Source organism: Microcebus murinus, chromosome 25 (assembly GCF_040939455.1).
Source record: "Microcebus murinus isolate Inina chromosome 25, M.murinus_Inina_mat1.0, whole genome shotgun sequence".
NCBI lineage: Eukaryota > Metazoa > Chordata > Mammalia > Primates > Cheirogaleidae > Microcebus > Microcebus murinus.
The window spans coordinates 1,884,532-1,906,611 of NC_134128.1; the positions used below are offsets into that span (position 1 = coordinate 1,884,532).

General features: G+C 35.3%; 1 protein-coding gene across 4 annotated transcripts in view; it reads left to right on the forward strand.

Annotated features, from left to right (window-relative positions):
* ZNF438 (zinc finger protein 438) overlaps positions 1–22,080 on the forward strand; it is a 182,733-nt gene that overhangs the window by 60,471 nt on the left and 100,182 nt on the right. For all 4 annotated transcript variants that reach the window (XM_075997563.1, XM_075997565.1, XM_012789024.3 and 1 more), the window contains one exon: positions 21,796–21,872. The gene's annotated coding sequence lies outside the window, so the exon portion shown is untranslated. The remainder of the gene's footprint in view (positions 1–21,795; positions 21,873–22,080) is intronic.

The window sequence follows — 22,080 nt, forward strand, 5'->3', positions numbered from 1 at the left end:
TTTAAGTTACTATACGGATCACTTCAGTAGGAGATCTTCCCAAATTTTTCACCCAGGTAAAATTTCAGCAGGAAGACAGCAGTAAGATATATTGAAAAGTTATTCATTTCTACAGTTTGGTAATAAAGTCCTCATCCAATCTCCATGGCAAGTTTAATAGTGCTCACTGCTGAATTTTATCTTGATTTGAATTCTAACATATAAAGAGATGTTTTCAAATTCACTATTTTGCACATATATAGGTAGCTATAGTCACTAGAGATAAATATAATTTCATAGCAGATTTTATTAACCTCTCAAAGGTTCTTTTATAATAAAACAATTCTTAATATTACAAATAATTTTAATCATCTTTTTGGCTTTGTAAAGCAAATTTTAAAATGAATAGAATTTATACTGAGACCCTTTAATTGCATTTACACATTATAAGCAAGCACATTAGTACATTTAATTTCATTTCTTATTTTTTATTATATTTTTTGAGATGAGGTCTTGCTATTTTGTCCAAACCAGCCTCAAGTTCCTGGGCTCAAGCAGTCCTCCTACTCGGCCTCCCAAGTAGCTGGGACTATGGGTGAATGACACCACACCTGGCAATGTGTTTAATTTTGAGTTGAACTTCTGTCTCTAGTTTTATTATTTTATTATATAGCCAAAGGAAAAACAATGCAGCACAGAAATGAAACCAGTTTTTCCAACAAAGCAAAGATAGAATCTTAAGATATTCTGCTGACTTTATTTTTTCAGTCTTTTACCAGTAGCAAATTTATGTGGCCCTGTGTGTGTTTATGAATATCCACATTTGTTAAACTATATGAATTGCTGCCAGTGTGATAATGATGGGGAAATTATAACCAGCCTGTTTCCCACCCTATATTTTTGTAAAGATCTAGAGTTTTTCAAGATATTACTAGGTGATCCATGATGAAAGAGTTCAGTGGTCAGCTAATTTTAGGAAAAGTAGGAGCAGTCATAATGTATATTAGTATTTTATTTAACCCAATATTTCCCAATTTTCCAATATTTATTTGAGCTTAGATACACCTACCCCCATCTTCTTCCTTCCTTGCAACTTCCTTCTTTCCTTCCTTTATAACATTAATTAAAATCTCCTGTAGCACAAGTTTCAGGAACTGTCATTATGAAGCTTTCTTGCGCGTGCGCTCGCTCGCTCTCTCTCTCTCTCTCTCTCTCTCTCTCTCTCTCTCACACACACACACACACACACACACACATACATACAAACACAGATACATTATTTATGTCTGTTCTTTATGTCTATTTTTCTATTTATCTCTACCTTTTCTGGGGCATAGCTGGGATGCAGAAGGAAAAAATAATTTTAAGTCTTACTGGTTATTCTGATGTCAAGTTTAGTGGGGAAAAGGGTGAAGCTTTATCTAAAATAAGGTTTGCGATTTATTTCAGGATTTTAAGAGTTCTTACTATCTGTATCTTCTGTAGCCTGTTGTTGTGAACAAGTTGACATAGCATAACAGAAATTACCTCTGGGGGAAAGAGTAGGGTAGGTTGGAAGTAAAATGAGAGCTTTCTCATTTTACTATAAATTCTTCTGTTTTGTATGAATTTTTCCATTAGTATAAATTCCTTTTGTAATGATGCCAAGAACAAAAAGCAAATTAAAAGAGCTAAACTAATTGAGAGAAACTGTATTTTTCAAAAGGACTGCTTATTACAGACTTTTGAAGTATTAAGCCAGGAGTCCTCAAACTATGGCCCGTGGGCCACATGTGGGTGTTTTTGCCCATTTGTTTTTTTACTTCAAAATAAGATATGTGCAATGTGCATAGGAATTTGTTCACAGTTTTTTTAAACTATAGTCAGGCCCTCCAACGGTCTGAGGGACAGTGAACTGGCCCCCTGTTTAAAAAGTTTGAGGACCCCTATATTAAGCTCTGATATTTTAAAACTCACTTTGTCTACAAAATACCAAAATTTATAACCATTTTTTCAGAAACAAGCTTATCATATAAAGTAAGGTAACTTTGATTAGATAAAATTAATATCCTTTCCCTATTTCTTGTACATATTTCTGTTGTTTCTGTTAATACTCTATGCCATCATTTTCAATTTATGTGCTAAATGAGGAACTATATCTTATTTGTCTCTGTGTCTTTAGCACCTAACCTTGCATTGTGCCTGGTAGAAAGAATGTCTAGTAGAGATTCAGTAAATTTTGATAAAGATATGAGAGTTGGGAAGACTTAGTGTTACAGTCATTCTTCAAGGAATACATTAATGCTTGTCACTTTGAAGTCTCAAAAGGAATATATTCTCTTATTCTTTAAAATATAGCTTATTTTTGTATTTATTTGTATCTGTCTTGTCTTAGAAAGGATTTAAGTTAGTATTCATAAGTATACTTAATACAATAGGTTCAAATAAAATTTAAAATAAATGGATAAAGAAACAAAATTGGAAGACTTACACTACAATTTCAAAACTTAAGTCTGAAGTGACAGTAATCAAGACAACATGGCATTGGTATAAGGATGAGCATGTTGAGAGACCAAAAATAAACTTTTACTTTTTGGTCCACCGAATTTCTTTGGAAGAGCTGCTAAGACAACTAAATAGAGAAAGGATTATCTTTTCAGCAAATGGTGCTGGGACAATTGGATAATCATATAAAAAAATTAACTTTCTCACAAAAATCAACCATGTACAAAAATGAACTGAAAATGAATTATGGACCTAAATGTAAGAGCTAAAACTGTAACACTTCTAAAAGAAAGCATAAAGGAAACTTTATGACCTTGGATTAGTTGTTAGATGACACCAGAAGAATAAGCCATAAGACAAAAAGCTGAAAAATTTGACTTCGTTAAAATTAAAGCTTTTCTGCCTCAGAAGACATTGTTAAGAAACTGAAAAAACAAATTATAGATTGGGAGAAAACATTTTGAAATCATGTGTGATAAAGGACTTGTATGCAGAACTATATATAAAGAAATATATCTCAATAATAAGAAGCCAAACAACCCAATTTTAAGATGAGCAAAAAAGAATTGAATAGAATGACACTTCATTCAAAAGGGCATAAGAATGACTAATAAGCACATGAAAATGTGGTCAGCATCATTAGTCATCAGGAAAATGCACATTAAAAATATCTACATCCACTAGGATGGCTATAATCAAAAACATAGTATGGTGAAACGGGAACTCTCATACATTATTAGTAGGAATGTAAATTGATACAGCCACTTTAGAAAATAGTTTGGCCATTTCTTTTAAAGTTAAACCAACTTACCGTATTTATTAGTCAGAGTTCTTCAGAGAAACAGAACTAATTGGATGTGTGTGTATATGTATATATTAGAAGAAGTTTATTTTAAGGAATTGTCTCATGCAATTGTGGAGGCTTGGTGAATCTGATGGGAGAGGCTAGTAGGCTGGAGACTCAGAAAAGAGTTGCAATTCAAGTTCAAAGGCAGTTAGCTGGAAAACCAGCAAGAGCTGATGGTACAGTTAAAGTGTGAAGACAGTCTGTTGAGGAATTCCTTTTTGCTTAGGGAGGTCAGCCTTTTGTTCTAGTCACACCTTCAACTCATTGATTGATGCCCACCTATATAATAGAAGACAGTCTGTTTCACTCAAAGTCTACCAATCTAAATGTAGATCTCATGCAAAAATACTCTCACAGAAACATCCAGAAATACCTAGATATTTGACTAAATATCCAGGTACTGTGGTCCAGCCAAGTTGACATATAAAATTAGCCATTGCACCATAGAATGTGGCAATTCCACTACTTAGACTGTATCCAAGAGAAATGAAAATATATGTTCACACCAATACTTGTATGTAGTTCTTGGAAACATTATTCATAATAGACAAAAACAAAACAAGTAATCCAAATGTCCATCAACTGGTAAATAGATAAACTAAATATGTTATGTCCATATATTTGAATACTATTCAGCAATGAAAAAGGAAGAAAATACTGAAACATGCTGCAACATGGATGACCCTCAACAATACTTTGCTAAGTGAAAGAAGCCAGAAGACTACTTATTATGTGATTCCACTTATATGAAATATCTACAAATGGGAAACTATTAGAAAGGAAGTCAGAGGAGTCTAGGGATAGGAGCAGGAATTTAGTCATATAGACTCAAGGGAATTTTGAGGGATGGTGAAAATGTTCTAAAACTGGATTGTAGTAATGATTGCACACCTCTATAAGTGTACTGAAACAGTCCACTTAACGATGAATTTTATGACTGTAAATTATAACTCAATACTGTAAAAAAAAAAGCAGTAAAAATGGGACAAATGTAAGGATAGGACACACATTGCATCTTGCAAAAGCTTCTATATGTTGCTTGAAGTAGATCACAGATTTGCTCTAAGCTCTCTAAAGAGACCTCTCATGAGATGAAATGTGTTTTTCTGAAATGCTGATCAAAATTTATCAGCATTTTAGGAGAGACCTAATAATTATTATTGAAAGAAAAGTGCATTTTTTAGTCATAGTGCTGTGTAATAAACTCTGTCCTTAATGGCATCCTCAAAGTAAATAACTGAAGACTCTTCTGCAGACCTATTTCTTAAGCTTCCCTTCAAAATAGTATAGTGGCTTATCATCAATGTACTTTAATAAATATAGCCCTGCTGTGGGAGGAAAGCAGCAAAAATACAAGGCCAGGAATACTTCTCTTTGGTGGTAGGACTTAATCCACCAGAGACAGGCTTAGAGAATAGGGAATGGCTTGATTAACTATCCATCAGGCTGTCCTGCAGTAGCTTTTGGTAAAAACCGAGTAGTAGTAAGTTTAGCGTTTTACTCTCTGGGAAGTACCTGGAATGTAGTTATTCTCAGTTGCAGGTTAAATATGGAGCCAATTTCAAGAGTCAGCAAGGTTGGAGGTAGAATTGGCATCCTCTTAGGAAAAATGGGGAGCCTGAAGCAGAAAAGTATTTGAATAGAATATAACCACTTCTGAATGGAAATATGTGCTGGTGGGGTTATGATTCTCCCTGAGAAATAATTTTAGTTATTCTCCAGTGCATTGGTTAAGGGTTCATTTATGCTCTAAGGACAGTAGAACATGGCTATAGAGATTAGCTTGGAATAATGTGTTTTTCATTGTTTATAAATTTTCGCAAGTAATACATACTTGTCATAAGACATTTCTAAAAATTCAATATATATGTTGAGTACAGAATACGTAAAATAAAAATCGAAGTCGTCTTTTTTTCTCTAGTTGCCTAGCCCATTTTCCTATTAATGTCTATTTAAGTTGTTTTCAATTTTTAGCTGTTACAAAGCTTCAGTAAACCTATTCCTGGCACCCCTTTATTTTAAAAAAGAATATCAGGATCTTCAAGATGGCAGAATAGGAGGTAACCTATTCATATATCCCCACAACACAAATTTCACACCCATCCACAGACAGAAGTCTCTCTGCAGGAGCTTTGGGATTCAGGAATGAGGTGTGAAACCCCACTAGAGCCCAAGAACTAGGAAGGTTCCATGTTCAAGCCTGGAAATGGACCCATTTGCCAAGGGCTTGGCTACAGCTCAGTTTGGCCTTAAGCTTGCAAGGAAAACTATCTACTAAGTGATTTAGGAGGAATCACACACACTAGTGTCCCCTGGAAAGGTTCATCTGCCTGCTGACATCAGGCTTGGCAGTAAAGCTGAAAGTTGCCCTGTGGCTTGGCTTCAGCCCCACCCACTAAGGTCCAAGCTCAAAACTGCTTACACAGGGACCCAGGGGAGGCTCATGCGTAACTCTCAGCCCCAGAGGCTTAGCCCCCACAATGGGCTTGCTAGCTATCATCTCATAGCAAATCCCAAAAGGGCACACTCTCAGCTCTGGCACATCCTGCTACATGCAGCTGATGAACTATCCTGTCTCTGCAGGGGGAGATGTACACCCATCTGAGCCAACAAGACAGGCTCACCAGCCACTGTCCTACAGCAGATCCCAAAGGGTTCCCAGTGTCAACTCCAACCCATCCTGTTGCAGTCAGGGAAGGAACCAGTCTGTGCAGGGACCTTATGGGAGATAAGTGCCTGTCTGAACCAACAAGATTGGCTCACCAGACACTGTCCCACAGTAGATAACAAGTAGTAGTAGATAACAAGTAGTGGGGTCCAGTCTCAGCTCCAGCCAGCCTCTCCTTCTGCAGTCAGAGACCTATCTTGCCTCTACAGGTACATGCTGAGAGACATGTGCCCATAATGAGCCAATGTGATGGGCTTGCTAGCCACTGTCTCACAGTGGATTGAGAAGGGGCTCAGTCTCAACTCCAGCACTCTCACTGCAATTGGGTATCTACCTAGTTTGTGCAGAGACTTGCTAGGAGGCATGGCTGTCTGGGTCACCAGGACTGACTGCCAGGCTCAGGTCCCTGGCCAGCTTTCCCACATAGTCCAGGTATTCTCCTTGGGTCTTCCCTAGGTCCATTTGGACCAAATAGCTTTGCCAATTTCAAAGTCCTCATGAGACTCAGAGCAAACCAGGGCTTCAAGAGTGCTCTCTAGTGCTGATGGCTGTAGTGGTTATGGGCTCCTGGACTGCAGTAGTCAGTCTGCTTAGAGTTGCTGGAAGGCCTTTTGAAGGAGGACAGGCACAAACAAACCTAGACTGTGAGAACTAGAATAAATAATCCCTCAATATGCAGGCATAATTGCACATACACAAGCATCAAGAACATTTAGGGAAATATAACCACCAAGCAGACAAAATAAGACACCAGAGACCAATACTGAAGTGAAGGAGATGTGTGATCTCTCAGAGAATTCAAAGTAGCTGTTTTAAGGAAGTTCAGCAAACTTCAATAAAATACAAAGAAACAATTCAGAAGTTTATGAGAAAAATGTAAAAAAGACATTCAAATATTTTTTTAAAATCCTAGAGCTGAAAATATGACCAAAATGAAAAATTCAATAGAGAGCATCAATAGCAGAATTGATCAAACTGAAGAAAGAATTACTCAGTTGAAGACAGGCTATTTGAAAATATATTGTCAGAGAAGGAAAAAGAATTAAAAGGATTGGAGAAAGCTTACAGGATCTATGGGACAACAAATATCAAAAGATTCTTATCTTTTAATATTTTATCAAAATATTTGGGTTATTGGAAGTTGAGAAAGGCGCAAAAGAGTAGAATACTAACTCAAAGAAATTACAACAGAAAACTTTTCAAACTTGGGGAAAGATATAAATATCCAGGTAGAAGAATGTCAAAGGTAACTCATCATATTCAACCCAAGAATACCCTAATACATAACCAAACTCTCAAGGTCAAAAACAAAGAGTATTCTGAAAGCAGTGCTAGAAGAGAAGCAAATAACATATAAAGGTTATAAAATATGCCAGATAGCAGACTTCTAAGCACAAACCTTGCAGGCCAGGAGGGAGTGGAACAATATATTCAAAGTGCTGAAGGAATAAAAACTGCCAAATAAGAATCCTTTACCCAACAAAGATATCCTTCAAAAATGAAGGAAAGATAAAGAATTCCTCAGACAAAACCTGACAGAATTCATTGCTACCAGACTTCTCCTACAGGCATGCTAAGGGAAATTCTTCAAGCCAGAAGAAAAGGATACTAATGTGATTGTTACTCTAATATTGTAATCATGATGTGAAAGCTAATTATATCTTTAGAATGAAGACTAAAAGACAAAGCTATTAAAATAGCTACAAAATTTGTTAAGAGAAAGACAATATAATAATATAAATTGTGACATCAAAAATTCAAAATGTTGGACCAGAATGGAGTTAAAGTATATGGTTTTATTTGGTTTCTTTTCTCTAGAGTGTTTTTTTTCTAAGCCTCATGGTAGCCAGAAAGTGAAAACATATAATAGATACTCTAAAAATCAAAATCAAGGAAACAAAATATACAACTAGAGAAAAATAACCACAAAGGAGGACTTTAAGAGAGAAAGAAGGGATCTACAAAACTACTATAAACAAGTAACTAAATGACAGTAGTAAGCCCTTACCTGTCAATAATAGCATTAAATGTAAATGTATTAAATTCCCTAAATAAACCACAGAGAGTGGCTGAATGGATTTTTAAAAAGAGACCCAACTGTATCCTGCCTACAGGAGGATACTGTATCCAACTGTACAGGAGGATACTGCATCCAACTGACCCAACTGTATCCTTCCTACACTTTGCCTGAAGAACACTCATAGATTGAAAGTGAAGGGATTTTCCATCCTTCATTTTGCTCCGTGCAAATGAAAACTGACAATGAGCAGGAGTAGCTATACTTACATCAGGTAAAATAGACTTTAAGCCAAAAACTGTACAAAGGGAAAAATAAAGCCATTGTGTAATGATAAAGTGATCAATATAATATGAGGATATAACAATTATATATGCCCCAACATTGGAGCTGCTAAATATATAACACAAACATTAAAGAATTAAATGGAGAGATAGACTGTAATATAATAATATTAGCTGACTTCAACACCTTAGTTTCACTAATTGGTCAGCTAGATAGAAAATCAACAAAGAGCATAGTTAAAGCACACTCTAGACCAAATGGACCTAACATTTACAGAACATTCCATCCACCATCCACAGAATACATATTCTTCTCAATAGTACATGCAGTGTTCTCCAGGATAGATAATTTTTAGGCCACAAAACAAGTCTTAAAAAATTTAAAAACAATCAAAATCACATATCTTCATTTAATCATATCTTTTATAACCATAATATATAAAACTAGAAATATGGAAGTACCTTAGAAATAGTATAAGTACATGGAAATTAAACAACATGCTCCTAAACAACTAATAGGTCAATGAAGAAATTAAAAAGGAAATTTAAAAATTTCTTGCAACAAATGAAAATGGAGACACAACATACTAAAACCTATTGGATACAACAAAAGCAGTTCTAAGAGGGTAGCTTATAGAATGAATGCCTACATCAGTAAAGTAAAAAGATCTCAAACAATCTAACATTGTACCTCAGGAAACTAGAAAAACAACAAACTAAACCCAATAGTTGTAGAAGAAAAGAATAAAAATCAGAGCAGAAATAGAAGAAATAGAGACTAAAAATATAAACATCAACTAAATGAAGATTTTTTTAATTTTTATGAGAGTCCCACTCTGTTGCCCTGGCTGAGGCGCAGTGGTATGATCATAGCTCACTGCAGCCTTGAAATCCCGGGCTGAAGTGATCCTCCTGCCTCAGCCTCCTGAGTAGCTAGGACTATAGGTACATGCTACTACACCCAGCTTATTTTTTATTTTTTTGTAAAGATGGAGTTTTGCTATGTTGCCCAGGCTGTTCTTGAACTCCTGGCCTCAAGCAGTCCTCCCACCTTGGCTTCCCAAAGTGCCAGGATTACAGGTGTGAGCCACCGTACCTAATCAAGCTTTGGTTTTTTGAAAAGACAAACAAAATTGACAAACTTTTAGATTAAAAAAATAGAGACAACTCAAATAAATAAAATCAGAGAAGAAAGACATTACAACCAAAACCACAGAAATACAAAGGACATTAAAGACTATTAAAAATATTTATATACCAACAAATTAGAAAACTTAGAAGAAATGGATAAATTTCTTGACACAAATAACCTATCAAGACTGAATCATGAAGAAATAAAAAACTTGAGCATACCAATAATGAGTAATGATATGTGAGTCAGTAATAAAATTCTTCCATCAAAGAAAAGCCCAGACCATAATACTTCATTGCTGAATTCTACCAAACATTTAAAGAAGAAATAATACCAGTTCTTTTCAAACAATTCCAAAAAATTGAGTGGAGGGAATTCTTCCTAACTCATTTTGCAAGGCCAGTATCACTCTGATACCAAAATGAGGTACACAACATACAAAGAAAACTACAGGCTGATATCCCTGATAAACATATATGTAAAAATCCTCAATAGAATACTAGCAAACTGACTCCAAGAGCCCATGAAAAGGATCATTCACCATGATTAAGTGGGATTCAGCTCAGGAATGGAAGTATGATTTAACACATGCAAATCAGTAAATGTGATAATCACATCAATGGAATTAAGGGCAAAACCCATATCATCTTAATAGATGTGAGAAAAGCATTTGATGAAATTTAACATCATTTCATGGTAAAAGCCCTTAACAAATTAGGAATAGAAGGAATTTAACACAGTAAAGACCATATATGTCAAACATGCAGCTGACATCATATTGAATGGGAAAAAGTTTAAAGCTTTTCCTTTAAAACCTGAAACAAGACAAATATGTCTACTTTTGCCACTTCAATTCAATATGGTGCTGGAGGTCCCAGCCAGAGCAATCAGGCAAGAGAAAGAAATAAAGGGAATCCAAATTGGAAATGAGGAAGTCAAATTGTCCCTGTTTGCAGATGGCATGATCTTATATATCAAAAATCCTACAGCTTTCACCAAAAACTGTTAGAATGTCAGGAAATTTCTAGGGTACAAAAACAACATACAAAATCAGTAGCATTTTTATATACCAACAACTAACTATCCAAAAAAGAAATCAAGAAAGTAATCCTATTTACAGAAGCTTCAAAAAATACCTAGGAATAAATTTAAGCAAGGAGATGAAAGATTTGTACCATGAAAACTATAAAACATTGATGAAAGAAATTGAAGAGGACAAAAATAAATGAAAAGATTTTCCATGGTCATAGATTGCAAGAATTAAATTTGTTTAAGTGTTTGTATTACCCAAAGCAATTTACATATTCAATGCAATCGTTATCAAAATGCCAGTAACATTTTTCACAGAAATAAAACCACAATCCTAGCATTTGTATTTGACCACAAAAGACCCTGAATAACCAAAGAAGTCTTGAGCAAAAAGAACAAAGCTGATGGCATTACACTACCTGAGTTCAGATTATACTACAAAGCAATAGTCAATAAAACAGCATTGTACCAGCATCAAAATATACATATAGACAAATAGAATAGATTAGAGAACCCAGGAATAAATCCACAAATTTATAGCCAACTGATTTGTGATGAACATACCAGGAAGACACATTGGGGAAATGACAGTTTCTTCAGTAAGTGGTGCTAGGAAAACTGGATATTCATAGGCAGAAAATGAAACTAGTCCCCTGTCTCTTACCACTTACCAACATCAACTCAAAATCAATTAAAAACTTAAGCATATGACCTGAAACTATGAAACTACTAGAAGAAAACATGAGAAATGTTTCATAACATTCGTCTGGGCAAGGGTTTTTTTGGATAAGACCTCTAAAGCACAGGAAACAAAAGCAAAGTAGACAAATGGGATCAAATGAAACTAAAAAGCTCCTGTATAGCAAAGAAACAATCAACAGACTGAAGAGACAACCTGTTGAATGGGAGAAAATATTCACAAACTATGCATCTGAAAAGGGATTAATAACAGGAATAGCAAGGAACCCAAACAACTCAATAGTAAAAACAAAATGAAAATCTGATTTAAAAATGGGCAAAAGATCTGAGGAGACCTTTCTCAAAAGAAGACACACAAATGGCCAATGGTCAACAGGTATGTGAAACAGTACTCCATGTCAGTAATAATGGGGGAAATGCAAATCAAAACCACAATGAGACATCATCTCACCTCTGAATGGCTATTCTCAAAAGATGAAAAATAAATCCTAGACAGAATGTGGAGAATGGGAAAGTCATATACACACTGATGGTGTGATTGTAAATTATGACAGAAGTTATAGAAAGCAGTATGGAAGTTTTTCAAAATACTAGAAATAGAACTACCATATGATCAGCAATTTTACTCTGGGTATATATATCCAAAATAAGTGAAATTAGCATATTGAGATATGTGTCCTCCCATATTTCTTGAAGCTCTATGCACAATAGTTAAGATATGGAATCAACCTAAGTATCCATCAAGCTATGAATGGTTTAAAAATGTGGTATATATGCACAATGGAATACTGTTCAGCTATAAAAAAGAATGAAATCCTATCATTTGCAGCAACATGGATAAACCTAGAGGACATTTTGTTAAGTGAAATAAGCCAAACATAGAAGGACAAATAAAACATGATCTCACTTATATGTGAACTTAAAATTTTTTTCTCATGCAATAGTAAATAGTGGTTATTAGAGGCTGGGTAGGGAGAGAGGAAGGATATGGAGAGGTCGGTCAATGCGTACAAAGCTACAGTTAGGAGGAATAAATTCTGGTATTCTGTGGTACTGTAGGGTGATTGTAGTTAACAATAATGTATATTTCAAAATATAAGAGAGGACTTGAATGTTCTCACCACAAAATGACAAGTGTTTAAGGTTATGGATATGGTAATTACTCTGATTTGTTTATTACACAATGAGTACATGTTCAAAATGTTACACTGTACCCCATAAGTATGTACAATTATGTGTCAATTAAAAACAAAAACCTTTCTTTAAAAGATACCAGTTTGATCACACATACATCCTTACATATACATACACATGGATATATTGTCTGTCACTTTATTAAGTCATTCTCTCTTCTATATTTTGTAATTTATCTCTATACATTGGTATTTTTATGTTGTGTTTAAGATTTCTGGTTTAGACTACCATAAATGGCCTTAATTTTATATTTGTAATCCTACTTTTGCTTCAAACTTGATAGAATTTCTAAATAACCATGTGTTAAATGAACTAAAGAATGACCTGAGTGTGAATCTTTTGGCTTGATTATGTTTGTACAATAGTTTGTTTGTTTATTTATTTATTTATTTTTGAGACAGAGTCTCGCTTTGTTGCCCAGGCTAGAGTGAGTGCCGTGGCATCAGCCTAGCTCACAGCAACCTCAAACTCCTGGGCTCAAGCAGTCCTTCTGCCTCAGCCTCCTGAGTAGCTGGGACTACAGGCATGCACCACCATGCCCGGCTATTTGTACAATAGTTTATTTAGTAAGAACAAAATGATTGGTTATAATTTCAGTAATTTAATTGAAATTTATTATGTTTGAAAAGTTGTTTGTTTTCTAATATCTCAGAGAAAATTGGCCTTTTTATCCCTCAGAAATAATTTTAATTTATATTGAAATTTGCAAATTACTTCTGCAAAATAACTAAGTTTAGGCTTGTGTTTTCAGTTAGTTTTTAGATGATAATTGGATATTATGGCCCCTACAACAACTCAAAGAGAAAAAAACAGATAGATTACAGAAATCAATGTTCCAGTGATAACATTACTACCTAATTAAACACTCTAATACTTAGTGGTTTAAAGCAGTAACTCTTTTATATTGCTCATGATTCTGTGAGTTGGTAGTTCAGGCTCCTCTGACCTTGGTGATTTTTTTTTGTTCCATGTTGCATTGACTGAGATTACTGGGTGGTATACAGTGAGTGGATGCAATGCTCTGTAGAATCCAAGATATATGTGGTACCTAGGCAGAAGTGGAAGGCTAGATTTAGACAGCTTTTCTACGGCGGTAGTCTCAGAGTAGTCAGACTTCTAATTTTGTGGCTTGGGGCTCCTAGAGACAATTTCCAGGAGATAGGAAATCAAAGCTGCCAGTGTCTTAAGGCCTGAAACTGGAAAATGGTACGACATCACTTCCACTATGTTCTGTTGGTTAAAGCAGTCCCAGAGGCCTCCCAGTTCAATGAGAGAAGACAGGCATGGCTACAATGGAAGAGGTATCAAAGAATTTGTGGCCATCTTTAGTCTATCACAGACCACTCTCTGATCACAAATGATTTAAATTCTTCCTATGTTCCAAATTACTCAGTCACTTTGAAGAATCCCAAAATTCTCTTCCCACTATGGCTTTAGCCTCAGGCTTAGAGTCCAAGAAATTATTATTTAAGTCAGTACAAATGTGCAGGCATATCCTCAGGTGTAATTTCTCTGAAGAAGCAAGTTAACTATCCAAGATATAATGGAGAGAGCAGGCGTAAAATAACAATAAACAGTCCCAATCAAAAGTGGAGAAACAGGAGGCATATAGCTTTCACTGGTTCATAGTACTTTTTGTTTTTTTTTGTTGTTGTTTTTTTTTTGAGACAGAGTCTCGCTTGTTGCCCAGGCTAGAGTGAGTGCCGTGGCGTCAGCCTAGCTCACAGCAACCTCAAACTCCTGGGCTCAAGCAATCCTACTGCCTCAGCCTCCCGAGTAGCTGGGACTACAGGCACGCGCCACCATGCCCGGCTAATTTTATATATATATATTAGTTGGCCAATTAATTTCTTTCTATTTTTATAGTAGAGACAGGGTCTTGCTCAGGCTGGTTTTGAACTCCTGACCTTGAGCAATCCGCCCGCCTCGGCCTCCCAGAGTGCTAGGATTACAAGCGTGAGCCACCACGCCCAGCCGGTTCATAGTACTTTTGAAATCCTAATGTTATTAGTCCCTTTATTAGGTTATTGCATCTTCCTGCAAATGTTTCTTCCTGGCTTCAGGCTTTGCCCTCTCAATTCTGAGTCATCTTTTTTCTATAATAAATAGTCATGTTTGCAACTGGTTAGCCTTTTTAGCCTTTCTGCTTGTAGAAATTTGAGAATCCAAAAGCCTCTTTTCATTTTGAACTCTCTTTGTACCTTTCAATCCAAGCTGACATAGTGTGTTTTAAAAACTTTGTGGGCTTCCTGTGTACCAGATTACAGTGTACTCTCTTAGAGGCCATACTCACATTTATTTTTGTGATACGCTTTTTTTCTGTTTTATACCAAGAGTCAAGGTTTTTAAAACAATACCTATAAGTTTCTTAGAAGCTTTTCTGCCTATTTAAAAGGGTCCAAAAAGCACACCATCAATCCAGAATTCTTAGAGGCCTTTGTCTAAAAGAGAGTCTAAGTGACATGCTTTTGAGATTCTTATAACTGAACTAGATATAATTTTAGAACATTTTGCATTCTCAACACAGTGTTTTATAGCCATGTTCTAGAGATTTTTATCCTGAAATCATGCTTTACTGGTAGACTCCAAGCCTTAATAATAGCTCCGTAGTTCTGAAGTTTCTTACTTTTCTGTCTGGTGAGAATGGACATGAGAAACTATTTTCTTTTTGAAAAAAGAAAGTCTTGGCTTCTTTGCATTTCCTCTAAATTCTGCTTGAAAATGAAACACTTCTTTCATTAGTTTATCTTTCTCTATGCATAAATTATCATACATGGCTGAAAGAGACCAATACTTTCAACCTAGTGCCTAGAAATCTCCTTAGCCGAATTCACTGCTTTATTGGGCATATTTTCTCTTTTTAATTTATGCAACAGTATTAACAAACTTTCCAGCACTGCGTAAGAGGAGTTGTCAGTTCTCCATCCTCTGTTAATATTTTCACTAACATTTAACTCTTCACTAACAGTCGTTTTGAGGCACTCACAGTTGTCTTGAGGCACTTCCAGCTTCTGCTCACCTTCAGGTCCCATAGCCAATGCCACATGTTTTAAGATTTTATTACAGAACTTCACTTCCATGTACCAAATTCTGTTATGCTCATCTAATTCTGTGTAACAAGTTACCTAAAAAAATCATCTTAAAACAACAGCCATTTTAGTGTATGTCACAATTCGTGGGTCGGAGAAAAAGGCAGGCTTAATGATTGTCATTCTTCTTCATGTAGCATTAGCTGTGGTGAGTTGGTGGCATTCAGCTGGAGGATGAGCTGAGGGAGGTTTGGAGGGTCCACGACAGCTTTAATCACATTTCCAGCACCTCGACAGGGATCACTCAAAAGCTAGTCTTGTCTGGGACTCTCAACTAGAGTACCTTCATATAGCTTCTCCAGCATAAAACAGTTCTATAGCAGTTAGACCATGATGACAGGATTACAGAAGACAGGAAGAAAGAGATATATTTTGTTATAAAGTTCTTACGTGTGAAGTGGAGTAACATTCATAGTGATATTGTGATAAGTTAAAGGCATATTTTCAACACCAGAACAACCCCTAAAACTATAAAGATAAAAGTATATTTAATACACCAGTAGTGGAGACAGAAGGAAATACTAGAAATTCAATTCCAAATGTGGCAGGAAAAAAGGGAAAAGAGAATAGGAATAGATTGTGATAAATAAAATATGACAAGATGATAATTCAAATCGAACCATATAAATAATTACATTAAGTTTAAATGGTCTAAATACTTAAAAGTAGGGACTATCAGACTGGATAAAGTTGGAAGAACTAACTACATACCTTCTATAAGAAACCCTCTTCAAATATATGTACATAGGTTAAAAGTAAAATAATTGAAAAAGATCTATTTTTCAGACACTAATCTTTAAGAAAACTAGAGTAAGCTGTATTAATATGTCAGGTTTGGCCTCTTGGCAGACTGTTGTCGTGGCTCTTTGGCTCCTTGCTTGGAAAATTCACAGGCAGGGCTGGTGCAACAGAGTGACCACAGACAGGAAACAATTACACCCAAACAGCTTTTATTGCAGAAAAGAAGAGAGCTACACAAAGCAAGAGTTCATTCCATAGAGGAATTGGGTCAGTCTCCACAAGTGGAGAAAGACATTGAGAACTCCCAGGTGGTTTCTTTTTATTGGCCTTGTCCAGGGGAGGGCCTATAGGAAGTGTTATCGGATGATTGATATGCACAAGTATCAGGTGTTCTTATAACAAAGTTGCAGCTCCACAGGTGTATATACCTCAAACCGGCAAGTTCCTGCTCTTTGCAGTTGTTACCTGCATTTTCTTGTAGTCCACCCCACCCCCTTCTTTGCCCCTGGGAACCACCCTCCTGGACTATATCTGCCACCTGCAGATTGGGTCCCTGTCTATCAGCTATATTAATAGCCAAGAAAATAGGCTTCAAAACGTGGGAGATATTTCATAATGATAAAAGAATCAAAAAGACAATTCTAAATGTCTGTGAACCTAATAACAGGGCTTTAAAATATTTGAAGCAAAAAAGGAAAGCACAAATAGATAAATTAACCATTATAGTCAGATATTTCAACACTTCTCTCTCTGCAGTTGATAGCATAAGTGGACAGAATATCAGTAAAAAAAATAGAATTCTGGAATAATACTGTTAACCAATTGGACTTAATTGATGTTTATAGAATATTGCACTCAGTAACAGCAGAATATGTATTCTTTTCAAGTACATATGGAATATTCATCAAGATAGCTCATATGTTATATTCTCAATAGAATTTAAAGGATTAAAATTATACAGAATATGTTGTCTCACCAAACCTAAATTGAGTTAAAGATCCAATAGCATCAGAATATCTAAAACCACTCCCACAAATATTTGGAAATTAACATGCTTTTAAATAAACCATATGCCAGAGAGAAATCACAAGGAAAATTAGAATGTATTTTTGAACTGAATGAAAATGAAAACATCATGTCAATATTTATAGAGTATAGCTAAAGTGTTACTTAAGAGGAAAATAAGTAGCTTTAAAATACTAACATTAGAATAGAAGAAAGCTATGAAGCTGGAAAAAAGCAAAATAAACCCAAAATATATAGAAGATAGAAAATGGTAAGTAGAAATCAATAAAATAGAAAATTATAAAGCAATAGAAAAATTAATGAAACCAACCCTGCCTTTTTTTTAACAGATGGAATTATTTCACGCATTTCAATTGTAGTTCAGTACTTTTGGTGTATTCCAAGATCTGAGCAGTTAAAGCTGTCAATGTCCAGAAATTGGTATAATGTCATATGCACAATATTCTATTAAAGAAGTCACAGAAGTCATCAGATTCAAGGAGAGGGAGGAACATATATGTTCACTTCTCAGCTGGAGAAGTGTCAGAATATTTGTCTTAAAATCTACTACAATCAATTTTACTACAATTTTACTACTTAAAATCAGTCTTAAAATCTACTACAATCACACTTTTGATACAGAGAGCTATGAAAGCAAAGAGTACTAGATAAACTGAAATTCCAGAAATGGAAAACTTCACTTAAACAGATTCCTCTTTCCTGAGGACATTTGCCCAGCATGGGTATTGGTAGAGGATCAAGTTTGTATGGAAGTGAGACTCCACTAGGAGAAAAAAAACTGTTGGGAGTTTTAATGATTGCATATTCTGGCATGATGAACTGGAACCTAGAGAGTCATTAGACACACAGCAAGTTTTCCCCGTGGGATGTTTGCTGAGCCTTGGTGCAGTTGGGTATTCTTGGAAGTTGAGCTACAAATATACAGTGAAATCTGTAGTTTCAAGGTGCTTAGCAGATAGTCTCCATGGGAGAGTGGAGGGGATAGTTTGCAGTTGCAACAAGTGCAACAGGTTTTACCTTGAGACATCTTACACTAGAGGTAGACTGATTGGATTGAGGTCATCAGCTCCTCAGCCTACCTGTCAAGTAGAAGAAAGCATGGGACCTCACTGGGAGAAAATAACATAAACTTCAGTCCTATGGTACATACAGAGTATTAATAATACACTAAAAATTATATGACATGTGAAAAGTTAGGAAAAATGTGTACAGAGGAGAAGAGACAATAGAAGTAGCTCTACCAATGATACAGATCTCAGAGTTACCAAATAAGGATTTTGTAATTGTTATAAGTATGTTTAAGAAAGTAAAGGAAGGGATTAACAAAGCGAATGAAAAGATGACGAAATCTTATAGAAAGTTGGGATCTATAAAAAATGAATGGATATTGTAGAATTGAAAAATGCAAAATCTGAAATTAAGATTTAGTTCAAATTAACAATATAAGAATAAAAAGGAAACATTGGTGGAGATCTGAGACTTAGCTAAAAGATAACAAAATATTATGAACACCTTTATGTCAATGCATTTGATAGTTTATAATAAACAGATTCATTGGGAAATATAACATAAGGAAAATGACACAAAAAGAAGTAAAAAAAATCTGTTAAAGTCATCGACTCCTTAATTAGAAATCTCCCTACTTCTAGTAGTATTTGCAAACTGAATTAGGTCTCACTATTAGGTCCTTGAATGTTTCTAGAAATTTAAAACTAGTGACAAGTTCTCTAGTGCAGCTACTCCCCATACAGTGCTCCTTCAGACTGCTTTCCATTTTTTACTTTACATCCTTCTTCTTGGGAGATTGAAGGGACATTCACATTTTCTGGACCAATTAATTATATCACATTTTCTTTTTTCAAACTTTGGACCCTTTGAGAAATAGACTTAACTTGAAGATTAGAATAAAAATGTCAATTTCATTTATGGGGAAACTAGGTGAAAAAGTGTGCTTAGATCTGCAGCTAGTCTTCCTACCCCATTCAAACTTACTATGTGGATGATTGGATAATGTGGCTTTGGGCAAGCAAGTTCTGAGAGAGTCACATATGGCCACATATGGCCACAGTGGACACATATGGCCATTTTTTGCCCTACCTCACCAAACAGATAAATCAGAGAGAGAAGGGATGCTGTTTTGTCATCTCCAGTTTGGGTCAAACCTTGCTCTTACTTGTGCTCTCTTTTTCTGAGCAGTCATGCTTTCCTAGTTCAGGGGGAATCTACAGTTAGGTTTCCCATTAGTTTTCTTCCTTCTCCTCCCTGGAAATTTGAACCTGACATTCATATACATTACCAACTATTTCCACAAGTGTCTCAAGAAAAAACATGGAATTTTTTAAATTGTAGAGTTTAACGGAAAGTTATTCTACTTCTTTGCTCTGTCTGGCATCAATTCAGAAACCAATGTGTCACCTTTACTCATCAGTTCCTTCTCTTGTAAATCTTGTACTACCACTTCTCTTTTCTAATTTCTCTTATTGATTGACTTCCAGGACACTGCTCCAACTTCCTCCCTCAGTGATGTCAGTGTCAGGCTTAAAACTATCAGTCTCCACCCTGTACTATGTGATGATGATCTTTCTCTCCAAATTCATGTTTTTGATTTTCTGATACTCAGAGCTCATAGTTTTTTTTTTTTTTTAAATCTTTCTCAGTTGTATTAACCAGAATTTTTCCAAGATCTTAAATACTTAAAACCCTCTCTCTTTTATTTTTTTCCTCTTCTCTGGAAATTTTTTTTCTCTCAAACTCTTAAATTCAGATATTTCTTCATTCATATGCTTTCTTTCCATCTCTCTCTCTCCTTTCTTCTTTCCTCCTTCTCCCGTTCCCTCTCTCCCTCTCTATAGCAGTAGATGGCCTTGCCATTGGATCTGAACTCCCTCAACTTTACTCCTTGCACACAAAATTTGTATCTATTTAATGTATCTATCACCCATCCTTTTTTCCGTTTCTAGTCATAAAGAACTGTTTTTCCTCTTTCACATGGCTAACTCCAGCAGAGTTCTTGTTCACAGTCTCTCTTGAACTTGCTCCATTATTTATCACACTCCTTTCCTCCTTTCCATTTCTTCCTTTTACTAGCATTAAAAATGAAAAAAAAAATCAATAACAGCAATAAAAACCTTTTTAAAGATTCAGCTTCACTTTCAAACTATGCCAGGCTTTTTGGAAGAATAGTTTACTAGTTAATTCCACTTTTTCCCCTTATTTTTTTCGTCCCCCAATTATTTGAAGTTTTTGTTCTCACTATTGCCTTTCTGAAATTTCTTTCTAAGGTCACCGGTGACTGGTAAGTTCTTCTCAGTCCTCCTTCTGCCCTGAAAAGGCAGGACAGAGCATTCCCTTCTTTTGCTCTTCTTCCATGACTTCCTTGTTAAAATCAATCTTTTGTGGAGGGCCCCTCATCAAATAAATAAACCTCTAGGAGGTGAGTCAACTCTCCTATCTACTTAGGGCAGCAAGAGAGACCACACAGGTGATTCTGAAGTGGTACCTCCTTAGAGAAAGTGAGCAGAGGGTTTTTTTTAATTATAGGTTGGACTCTGAAATTCTAGGACAACATATCAGAAATGAAGTGAGGCATTGGATTGGTTTATTATTTAAGGTTATGGCTGATGCAAACAATGCATGGTTTTGATTGAAAAGAAAGGTCTGTTGTGGCCCAAGAAGACCTGTACTTGTAAGTGTATAACTGAATATTGGTGATTATTCCAGTTCTTAGTCTTGCTTAATTATGTAGTTATTCTGGTTCCCACTTTTAAGCACATCTTCAGTGAATTTTTAATTTTTACTTCCATTGCATTTGCCCTGGTTTCTTCTCACTGCAGTGATAAACAGGTCTCACTGCCTTTTGAATCTTCTCACAGTAATTCATCCTATACTCTAAAACCAGAGCCATCTTTTTAAAATAAAAAATTGATGTGTTTTCTACTGAAAATCCTTGATGTCTTCATTTATGTATAAAATAAAGCCCCACGTACTGAATCTAGTATTCAGTCTCTTACAATATAACCTCAACCTCAAGTTCTAATACTTATCTTCTTGTCAGTCTCCCTCCCCCTCTCTATTCAGTCCATAATGCAGAGCCTCTCCACATTTTCCCAGGAGTAATTAACCCTCTCCAAAATCCCATGGCACACTGGGTCATTTGTAGCTCTTATTATATATCATATGAAGTTATGCATGTTTGTCTCTTCTTGAGGTTTGTGTGTTTCTTAAAGAACAGGAACTGTCTCTTATTGAACTTCATATCTCTTTGCTCTCCCTGGTACTTAATAGTGCTCAAATATCAACTAAATTATAAATAATTCAGCTTAAACTAGGCATAAATAATAACATATTTTCTAGAATTTTTGGGAGATTGACATAAGAATATATGAAGGGAATGTATATCTATTTTATCAAAGACTATTTTAAAAGTCTTTGAGCACAGCTTGAGATTTTTATTTTAGGTTCTTAAATTATACATAGTATAAGTAATGTCAATTTTATAGGACTACATATAACTCTTTTATGATCTTTCAGGCATAATCATCTAATTGGCTTCTAAGCTACCTGTCAATTCTTTTAATTTTATTATTTCCATTACATTTGTTTTCAGATAAAGATGAGTGCCATGTTCCATCTAATACTGAAGTTTTGAAGTTAGAAGACATTTGCTAAGTCAAATCATTTCAGGTAAGTCTGCCCATATCTATATTAGCACAGAATTTATAACACAAAGAATTTATAATGCAAAGAATTAAGTCCAATACTTTTGACATTTTCTCAACTCTTTTTTGGAATATCTTATAGTCACCTTGTACATTGAATCACTGGTCTTAGAAACTAGTGGAAAGATGGTTTCTTATTAAATTTTATATGCTTATAAAAGCATAATGTTTAG